The sequence below is a fragment of the Symphalangus syndactylus genome, chromosome 8, assembly GCF_028878055.3.
Source record: "Symphalangus syndactylus isolate Jambi chromosome 8, NHGRI_mSymSyn1-v2.1_pri, whole genome shotgun sequence".
Classification (NCBI taxonomy): domain Eukaryota; kingdom Metazoa; phylum Chordata; class Mammalia; order Primates; family Hylobatidae; genus Symphalangus; species Symphalangus syndactylus.
The window spans coordinates 63578658-63588844 of record NC_072430.2 but is presented as its reverse complement, the minus strand read 5'-3'; the positions used below and the strand labels follow the sequence as shown (position 1 = coordinate 63588844).

At 39.2% G+C, this 10187-nt stretch overlaps 1 pseudogene; it reads left to right on the top strand.

The window, feature by feature from the left end:
* The first annotated feature begins 304 nt into the window (after nucleotides 1-304).
* Nucleotides 305-9640, top strand: LOC134737421 (tigger transposable element-derived protein 1-like; annotated as a pseudogene).
* Nucleotides 9641-10187: the final 547 nt, after the last annotated feature.

Here is a 10187-nt window from a genome sequence, read left to right as displayed (position 1 = left end):
ATAGTATGTGCTCACTTCATGTCTCTGTCATGTTTTGGTAATTCTTGCAATATTTCTAACATTTTCATTATTATTATATGTTATGGTGTTGTGATCAGTGATCTTTGATATTATTATCGTGATTGTTTTGGGACACCACGAACTGTGCCCATAGAAGATGGAAAACTTAATTGATAAATGTTGTCTGTGTTCTGACTCTTTCATCAACTGGCTCTTCCCCCGTCTCCCCCTTCTTGGCCCTCCTATTCTTTGAGACACAACAATATCGCAATTACACGAATTTAATAACTCTACAAAGGCCTTTATGTGTTCAAGCAAAAGGAAGAGTCATAAGTCTGATATTTGAAATAGAAAGCTAGAAATGATTAAGCTTAGTGAGGAAAGCATGTATAATGCTGAAGGCTGAGATAGCCAAAAGCTTGAACTCTTGAGCCAAATAGTTAGCCAAGTTATAAATGCAAAGGAAAAATTCTTGAAGGAAATTAAAAGTGCTATTCTAGTGCACACATGAGCAATAAGAAAGTCAAACAGCATTATTGCTGAAATAAAGAAAGTTTGAGTAGTCTGGATAAAAGATCAAACCAACCCCAACATTCCCTTAAGCCAAAGCCTAATTGAGAGCAAGGCCATAACTCTTAAATTCCCTGAAGGCTGAGAGAGGTGAGGAAGCTACAGAAGAATAGCTGGAAGCTAGCAGAGGTTGGTTCACAAAGTTTAAGAAGCCATCTCCATAACATAAAAATGCAAAGTGAAGCAGCAAGTGCTGAGGTAGAAGCTGTAGTAAATTATCCAGAAGATCAAGCTAAGATCATTGACGAAGGTGGCTACACTAAACAACATATTTTCAATGTAAATAAAACAGCCTGATTTGGAGAAAGATGACATCTAGGACTTTTCTAATTAGAGAGGTCAGTGTTTGCCTTCAACGCTTCAAAAGAACTGGCTAACTCTCTTGTTAGAGGCTAATGCAGTGGGTGACTTTAAGTTGAAACTAATGCTCATTCACCATTCTGAAAATCTTGGGTCCCTTGAGAATTATGCTAACTATTCTACCTGTACTGTATAAATGGAACAGCAAAGCCTGGATGACAGCACATCTGTTTACAGCATGATTTACTGAATATTTTAAGCCCACTCTTGAGACCTACTGCTCAGAAAAAAAAAAAAAATCCTTTCAAAATATTACCACTCATTGACAATGTACCTGATCATCCAAGAGCTCTGATGGAGATGTACAAAAATATTAATGTTGTTTTCATGCCTGCTAACCCAACACTCATTCTGCAGTTCATAAATCAAGGGGTAATTTTGACTTTCAAGTCTTATTATTAAGGAATACATTTTGTAAGGCTATAGCTTCCATAGATAAAAATTCCTCCGATGGATCTGTGCAAAGTCAATTGAAAACCATCTGGAAAGAACTCTCATTCTGGATGCCATTGAGCACAATTTGTGATTCATAGGAGGAGGTCAAAATATCAACATCAACAGGATTTTGGAACAAGTTGATTCCAACCCTCATGGATGACTTTGAGGGGCTTCAAGACTTCAGTGGAAGATGTAACTGTAGATGTGGGAATAACAAGTCGATTAGAATGAGAAGTGGAGCCTGGAGGTGGGACTGAATTGCTGCAATCTCATGATAAAACTTTAATGGATGAAGAGTTGCTTCTTATAGATGAGCAAAGAAAGTAGTTTCTTGAGATGGAATCAACTCCTAGTGGAGATGCTGTGAACATTGTTGAAATGACAACAAAGGATTTAGAACATTACATCAACTTAGTTGATAAAGCAGCAGCAGGGTTTGAGAGAATTGACTAATTTTGGAAAAAGTTCTAGTGTGGGTAAAATGCTTTCAAACAGCATTGCATGCTATAGAGGAATCTTCTGTGAAAGGAAGAATCAATTGACACAGCAAACTTCACTGTTTTCTTATTTTAAGAAGTTACCACAGCCACCCCAACCTTCAGCAGCCAACACACTGATCAGTCAGCAGCCATAAACATCAAGGCAACACCCTCCACCAGCAAAAAGATTATCGGTCACTGAAGCCTCAAAAATGGTTAGAATTTTTAGCAATAAAGCATATTTTAATTAAGGTATGTACATTGCTTTTTTAGACATAATACATTTAATATATTACTCTACAGTATAAACGCAACTTTTTTTTTTTTTTGAGATGGAGTCTTGCTCTGTCACCCAGGCTGGGGTGCAGTGGCATGATCTCGGCTCACTGCAACCTCCACCTAGTGGGTTGAAGTGATTCTCCTGTCTCAGCCTCCAGAGTAGCTGGGATTACAGGCACCCGCCACCACTCCTGGCTAATTTTTTGTATTTTTTAGTAGAGACGGGGTTTCACCATGTTGGCCAGGCTGGTCTCGAACTCCTGACCTCAGGTGATCCACACAGCTCAGCCTCCCAGAGTGCTGGGATTACAGGTGTGAGCTACCGCACCCGATCTAAACATAACTTTTTTATGCACCGGCAATCAAAAAACTTGTGAGACTTGCTTTATTGTGATATTTGCTTTATTGCTGTGGTCTGGAACCAAACCCACAATGTCTTCAAAGTATGCTTGTATCTATTAGCGGCCACTCCCCATTTCCTCTCCATCTTACCCCAGCCCCTGGCTGCCACTGATCTATTTCCTGTACCTATAGATGTGCCTATTCTGGATGTTTTGTGTAAATGGAATCATACTGTGTGGCCTTTTGTGACTGGCTTCTTTCACTTAATATTTTCAAAGTTCATCTATTTGACAGCACAAATTAACTACTCCATTCCTTTTATTGCGGAATAATATTCCATTATATGTATATATACCACATCTTCTTTATGCACTCATCAGTCAGTGGGCATTTGGGCTGTTTCCACTTTTTGGCTGTTATGAATAATGCTGTTTTGAACACGCATGTACAAGTTTTTGTATTGACACCTGCTTTCATTTCTTTTGGCAAACTGAATATTTTTTATCCCTACTGCCTGAGATATCATATTATAAGCTCACTGTTTTCAGAAGTGCCACAACATTTCTAAGTGATACTGTGGAATTTTCATCTCACCAACTCCCAAAAAGTACAAAATAACAGCACCCTTTAAGGCCTATCTATGAAACTTTATTTTCTTCCCAAGGGCGGCCTGCTTGATGGTTCTAGGGCTCAAGGCATGTCTAAAGAGGCACTGTATGCTGCTTCCTCACAAATCATACACACACACACACACACACACTCATTTACAGTGTTTGTAAACAGATTACATGTATTATGATAGATGTTATTGTTTTTTCATCTGATTGAGGGAAAATTTGTCCTCTAGTTGTGGGATCATAGCCAATTCATCATCTCGAAATGATTCTCCTCTCCTGCCTGTTCTGCCTTATAAGGACACTTACAATTTAGGTCGGAGTTCCAATGGGACAGCAGATACCCTTTTCACAGTGGAAAGAGACATCTGGTCAAAGCACCCTGGGAAAATTTTTTTTTCTTTTTTGAGACAGAATGTCACTCTGCACCCAGGCTGGAGTGCAGTCTGCTATCTCAGCTCACTGCAACCTCCACCTCCCAGGTTCAAGTGATTCTTGTGCCTCAGCATCCTGAGTAGCTGGGATTACAAACGTGCACCACTATGTCCAGGTATTTTTTTGTATTTTCAGTAGAGACGAGGTTTCACCATGTTGGCCAGACTGGTCTCAAACTCCTGGCCTCAGGTGATCTGCCGGCCTTGGCCTTCTAAAGTGCTGCGATTACAGGCATGAGCCTGCCCCTGGTAACTTAATATAGAGGGGGGTAGTTTGGTTAACTGTTTACTTGCATAAGTCCCTACTTAGCAATCCTGAACTGAGAAAAGAAAAAACAAGGCCCATTGGGTGATCCAAACCTTTACAAATTAACACAGCACTGAATAAAGGAGATTTGTTAAAAGGAAACTGGTTCAAAAAGCATTACTACTAGAGCTTGCATGTGATGACTGAGTTCTGTAGGCCTCCATCTCTGGGAGAGGCATCTCCCAAGGCCACTCATAATGTCACTAGGGAAGGGAAAAATAAAACCAAACAAAACCTCTCTCTGTGTTTGGGCCTTCAAGATCTCCGGCAGTGATCCCTGTAATGAACCCTCCTTCTCTGAGATCCCTTCTGCTTGGGGATGCTCTTTCAGCTCTGCTCTCAAGAGCTACTTCTGGTGCCTTCTCCTAGCAAGCGTTTTTCTTACTCACTTTCCCTGCAACTCTTGCAGTGGGGTCTCTGTTTTCCCTTAGCTTCACCTCTATTTCCATGTTTCTCTAAAAATCTACAGAGACCCACCAGGCGTGGTGGCTCATGCCTGTAATCCCAGCACTTTGGGAGGCTGAGTCCGGAGGATCACTTGAACCCAGGAGGCGGAGGTTGTGGTGACCTGAGATCGCGCCATTGCACTCCAGACTGGGCAACAAGAGCGAAACCCTGTCTCAAAAAAAAAAAAAAAAAATCTACAGAGATCCGGGGAAATAGGAAGAAGGTAGAATTAAGATGGAGACTAATTCAGAGCATGGTGGAAAGGTTTTCTCCAGCTCCTTTGCTATTTTCTGCCCCACCCCGTCCTCCTTCCACACTCCTCCATCCTCCCAGGTCGTTCCTTCCTCAGTGCATCTCCTACCTGCCCGGGACTTTGCTTTTCTGTCTCTTCTGTGAAGCAGATGTGGGGACATATACCCTGCTTCCATCAGGGGGAGGTGCTCATTCAACCAGTATTGATCTATAATCTGTTTAGAAATCAGTATTTTATAGGAAACTCTCATGCTGTCACCATGAGATTTCCTTTCAAGTTACAGGAAAACTCAAGCTGACGTCGTCCATTTTAATAACTGTTTCAACTCACCGGCAGATATGGGCATTTTACCAGCCTTGCTTAAAGTGGACCGGTAAAAAGACAAAATGTAACTGGGTCAGAATAAAACTGGAAAGGAAGTTAATACTAATAATTAGAAAAAAATAATTCAAAAGTTTCAGAAATTGTTATCTGCATATGGCCAAACCTGAGTCTTGCAGCAAGTTCCTAAGTGCTCTAGTAATAGACGTTTTTAGTAGAAAATAATGCTATCAGGAAATGTAGTAACTATTTTTAAATGTTGATTAAGGACCCCTGTTTCTAATAGGAAGGAATAGGAAGCACAGAACACTACTCCCACTGTAACAGCTAAAAGAGATGGATAATTTGGAAAAAATATATATACATATATAGACAGATATAAAATATGTAATTAATTTAATTTCTATTTTAAAACATATGTATACTTTAAAATATATAACAGTATACTACTTATGCTAATATACATTATAAAAATTATAAATATATTTATATAGATATAAACTGACCTTTATAATTCTCAGATTCCTTATTTGAGAATTCTACTCACTAAAATTTATTAATAATGCCAAAACCAAAGCTCCCAGGCTTTTGAAGTGTTTTGGGACATGTGGATGCACAGAGGGCAAAAAATTTGAGTCACCCAACATGCATGCTCCCAGCTGGGGTCAAACAAGGCAATGTCTGCTTTCTTGTTTCAGATGTCATGATGTGAACACTACATATACAGTAGAGACGAGGTTTCACCATGTTGGCCAGACGGGTCTCAAACTCCTGGCCTCAGGCGATCTGCCGGCCTTGGCCTTCTAAAGTGCTGCGATTACAGGCATGAGCCTGCCCCTGGTAACTTAATATAGAGGGGGGTAGTTTGGTTAACTGTTTACTTGCATAAGTCCCTACTTAGCAATCCTGAACTGATTGTATATGTATATGTATAACACTACTAAATAGACCATCCTTTTCACTACTGAGTGCCACTTTTTTATATGATTGTGCTTTTTGTTGCTGATTTTGCTATTTAAAATGGTCCTAGTGTTCCTAAGACCAAGAAGGCTGTCATGTGCCTTACAGAGAAAATAGATGTTTTAGAGCTTTGTTCAGGTGTGAGTTATAATGCTGTTGGCCATGAGTTCAATGTTAATGAATCAATAATGTAAGTTAAACAACCTAATCTTGTATTTTCCCTAAGGATGACAATTTAGTATTCATTAATTTGGGGTTCATGGTGACTTTATGGAACCAAATAATAAATTCTATAAATTCTTATAATTCTATAAATTCTTATAGAATCAAATAATGAGAATCAACTCTATATATAATTTTTACATATACACATATCATTTTTATATATTTATATAATTTTTATTTATTATATATACATAATTTTAACATATATATGTATGTTTGATTGTTTTACTATATTCTACATGTCTCTTAGCCTCTTTTCCATTATTTTGTATTCTTTTTCTCTCTGATGTTCAGTCAAATGTTTTCTTACTGACCCTCTTTTGCTGTGTCTTGAGAGCTCACCCACTAAGATTTGGAGATATATATATATATATGTAATCTGAATTTCAGAAGGAAAGGAGAAAGAACAGACAGATGCATTATTTGAAGAGATAATGACCAACAATCAACCTATAGCTTCAAGAAGCTCAGAGAACCCCAAATAGGTAAATAAAAAAATTTAAAAAAAATCACACTAGACACATGATAGTCAAACTGTCGAGAACAAAAGACAAGGACAGAATCTTAAGGACAGGCATGCTGGCTTATAGCTGTAATCCCAGCACTTTAGGAGGCCAAGGCAGGTGGATCACCTGAGATCAGGGGTTCGAGACCAGTCTGGCCAACCAACATGGTGAAACCGCATCTCTACTAAAAATAAAAAAATTAGCCAGGCATGGTGTTGCACACCTGTAATCTCAGCTACTCGGGAGGCTGAGGCAGGAGAATTGCTTGAACCGGGCGTTGGAGGTGTCAGTGAGCTGAGATTCCGCCACTGCACACCAGCCTTGGGCGACAGAGCAAGACTCCGTCTCAAAAAAAAAATCTTAAAAGCAGCTGGAGGAAAGAGACACATTACCTTCAGAGGGACAACAATAAGAATTAAAAATGACTTCTCAACAAAAAGTAGAGATGCAGAGAACAATGAAATGACGTATTTAAAGAGCTAAGGGGAAAAAGCTTCCAATCTACAGTTCAATATCCAGAGAAAATATCTTTCAAAAATGAAGCAAATTGAAAACAAAAGCTGGAATTCATTCCCAACAGATTTGCATTACAATAAATAAATAAAGTTCTTCAGCTTGAAAGATAAATGGATAAATCAGGATATCACTTGAGACTTGTTACCTTCACTGTATTTAGATTTAAATACACATAATACATAAGTTGACCTCCAAAATTAAAAAATTCCCAACCTCTCTTCCCATTGCAGGATCTCAAAACACCCACTATGTTGCTTATTTCTTCACATGACTGGGAAAGCAAGTTTCTTCAATAAAGGCCTTTAATAGGAAATCTGAAATCAATTAAATAAGAAGCAAGGAATATGATGTCAAATATATGAAATGACCTATGATTTCACTGATTTCCTGACTTTTACCCTTCGTTTGCTCAGAATCCTGAAATTTATTCATTTTTGATTATTTTCCAAAAAGTTACTGTTCTTTCTGCCTTCTGATATAATCTCTGACAAAGTATCTGCTTATTGCGTCCTTCATTTTCTATACCATTATCTCCAATGGATTATAAAATGTGTTGGATTGGCCAGGTGCAGTGGCTCACGCCTGTAATCCCAGCACTTTGTGAGGCCGAGGTGGGCAGATCACCTGAGGTCAGGAGCTCGAGACCAGCCTGGCCAACAAGGTGAAACCCCATCTCTACTAAAAATACAAAAATTTGTTGGGCATGGTGGTGGACACCTGTAATCCTGGCTACTCGGGAGGCTGAGGCAGGAGAATCACTTGAACGTGGGAGGCAGAGGTTGCAGTGAGCTGAGATCATGCCACTGCACTCCAGCCTGGGCAACAGAGTGAGACTCTGTCTCAAAAAAAAAAAAAAAAGTGTTGGATTTTGTGTGATCCTATACAATGAACTTGTAAATTATATCCTATTTGGATTGTTTCTTCTTTGTTTCATGTCTTCCTTCTCAAGTTTCTTGTGGGCACAAATTAATAACAATATTTTTTAAATATAGGACTTTCCTTCTTCTTAGATATATATTTATCTGAGATAATTTTTGGATTTCTTTAAATTTCTATGGATGAGTCTGCCTGGCCAGTCTGATGTACTGCCACTAAAGCTATCAAGCATATATCCAGCTAAGACCTTGAATAAAGATATATAATTTCTTGTTCTTCTACACTATGGCTGTGTTAAAATTCTCTTCCCATTTATCATTACTTCCCATAGACACTTTACAAACTAAACCTTTTTCAGCCCCTGGTTCATTGTAAAACTTTTTTATTTTGTGTTTTACGGTTGGTGTCTCAATCTGTCATCCAGGCTGGAGTACAGTGGTGTGATTGTAGCTCACTGAAGCCTTAACATCCCAGGCTGAAGCAGTCCTCCTGCCTCAGCCTCCTGAGTAGCTGAAACCACAGACATGTGCTGCCACACTCAGCTAATTTTTTAATTTTGTGTAGAGACGGGATCGTGCCATGTTGCCTGGATTGGTCTTGAACTCCTGGGCTCACACGATCCTTCCTCCTCGCAATCCCAAAGTCCTAGGATTACAGGCATGAGCCACCACGCCCAGCTAAAACTTTACATATATATTATTATGGACTCACTTATTCTCTTAATAATTACAAAAATATTTCTAAAGATAGCATTTTCTTTTAGTCAAGTCTACAAAAATTGTGCAAGTTTTAAATCTCTGCACAAGATTGTGCACTTTATGGACCCAGGTATGGAAGTACAAAGAGAAGATCATGCAAAAGTAAAGTATTAGAAATTTATAGATATCTTCTGGGTTATAAGGCATTGGTATCCTAGACTTTCACAGGCCTTGAAGTTAGCAGTTTAGTTCAAGTTTACCTAAATCTCCAAGGAGCATTGGGCTTCAGGTGACATCTTAGCAATAGATGCAAACCTAACTAGCAACATGCAGTAAATTAGTAATTAACAAATACATATTAATAACGTATAGTCCAAAATTAGCCAGGCCTGGTGGCGCATGCCTGTAATCTCAGCTACTTGGGAGGCTAAGGCAGGAGAATCACTTGAACCTGGGAGGCAGAGGTTGCAGTAATCCGAGATCACGCCATTGCACTCCAGCCTGGGTGACAAAAACAAAACTCTGTCTCAAAAAAAAAAAAAGTGTAGTCAATTAGTAATTATTAAATACTTATTAGTGATGTGTAGGAAATTCACAATTAGTACTAAATACTTTTTAGTGAAATGTGATCAGTGCGGCTCATGGAAGGCTGCTGGGGGCTTGTCTCTCTGCCCTTTCTCCAGCACTCCTGAGAATATCAGGAAATGGGGCAAGTATTCTTTCCATAAAGTTGTATTAAAAGTTTAATTAACCTAAAGTGCTATATTAAAAGAACTTTTCTTTATCCTACAACATTTAAATATGATCAAATTCAATGTTTTGAGGGGAAAAGTGTTAAAGTCAGCAAAAATATCTATCTATTGTTGGAACTTCAGTTACATTTCAACTCTTCCTCAGTTTAACTATCATCTTTCCACCAGTTCTGGTCCCGCCTTTGGTGGCTGAGGCTACCACCTTTTCAAGTCCTCACCTTGGGAAGCTAGAAGATCAAGAAGCAGTTACTCTCTCAGGCTAGTGTCCCCTGCCCGGCACACTCATATTGCCAAGAGGAAAGAATTCACTGTCTACCAGATAAACAATCTCATTTCCCTTCCAATCACTGTTGGTTTTCCTTTGTTGGTAGAGTCACTTCCCATATCCACAGTGTCTCTTGAGAGAATCTCAGTCCTCCGAGTCCTACTGATTCTACATTAATTCTGTGCACTATTCCCTTGCTAGTAGAAGAGGCATTTCTCAAAGGAAGAGCTGAATCTAAATGAAACAATGTATCCATTTTTTAAAAAAAGGAAAAAAAGATTTTTACTGGTTTTTTTTTTTTTTTTTTTTTTGAGAAGGAGTCTCACTCTGTCGCCCAGGCTGGAGTGCAGTGACCGATCTCAGCTCACTGCAACCTCCGCCTCCCAGGTTCAAGCGATTCTCCTGCCTCAGCCTCCTGAGTAGCTAGGATTACAGGCACCTGCCACCATGCCTGGCTAATTTTTGTATTTTTAGTAGAGACGGGGTTTCACCATGTTAGTCAGGCTGGTCTCGGACTCCTGATCTCGTGATCTGCCTGCCTCAGC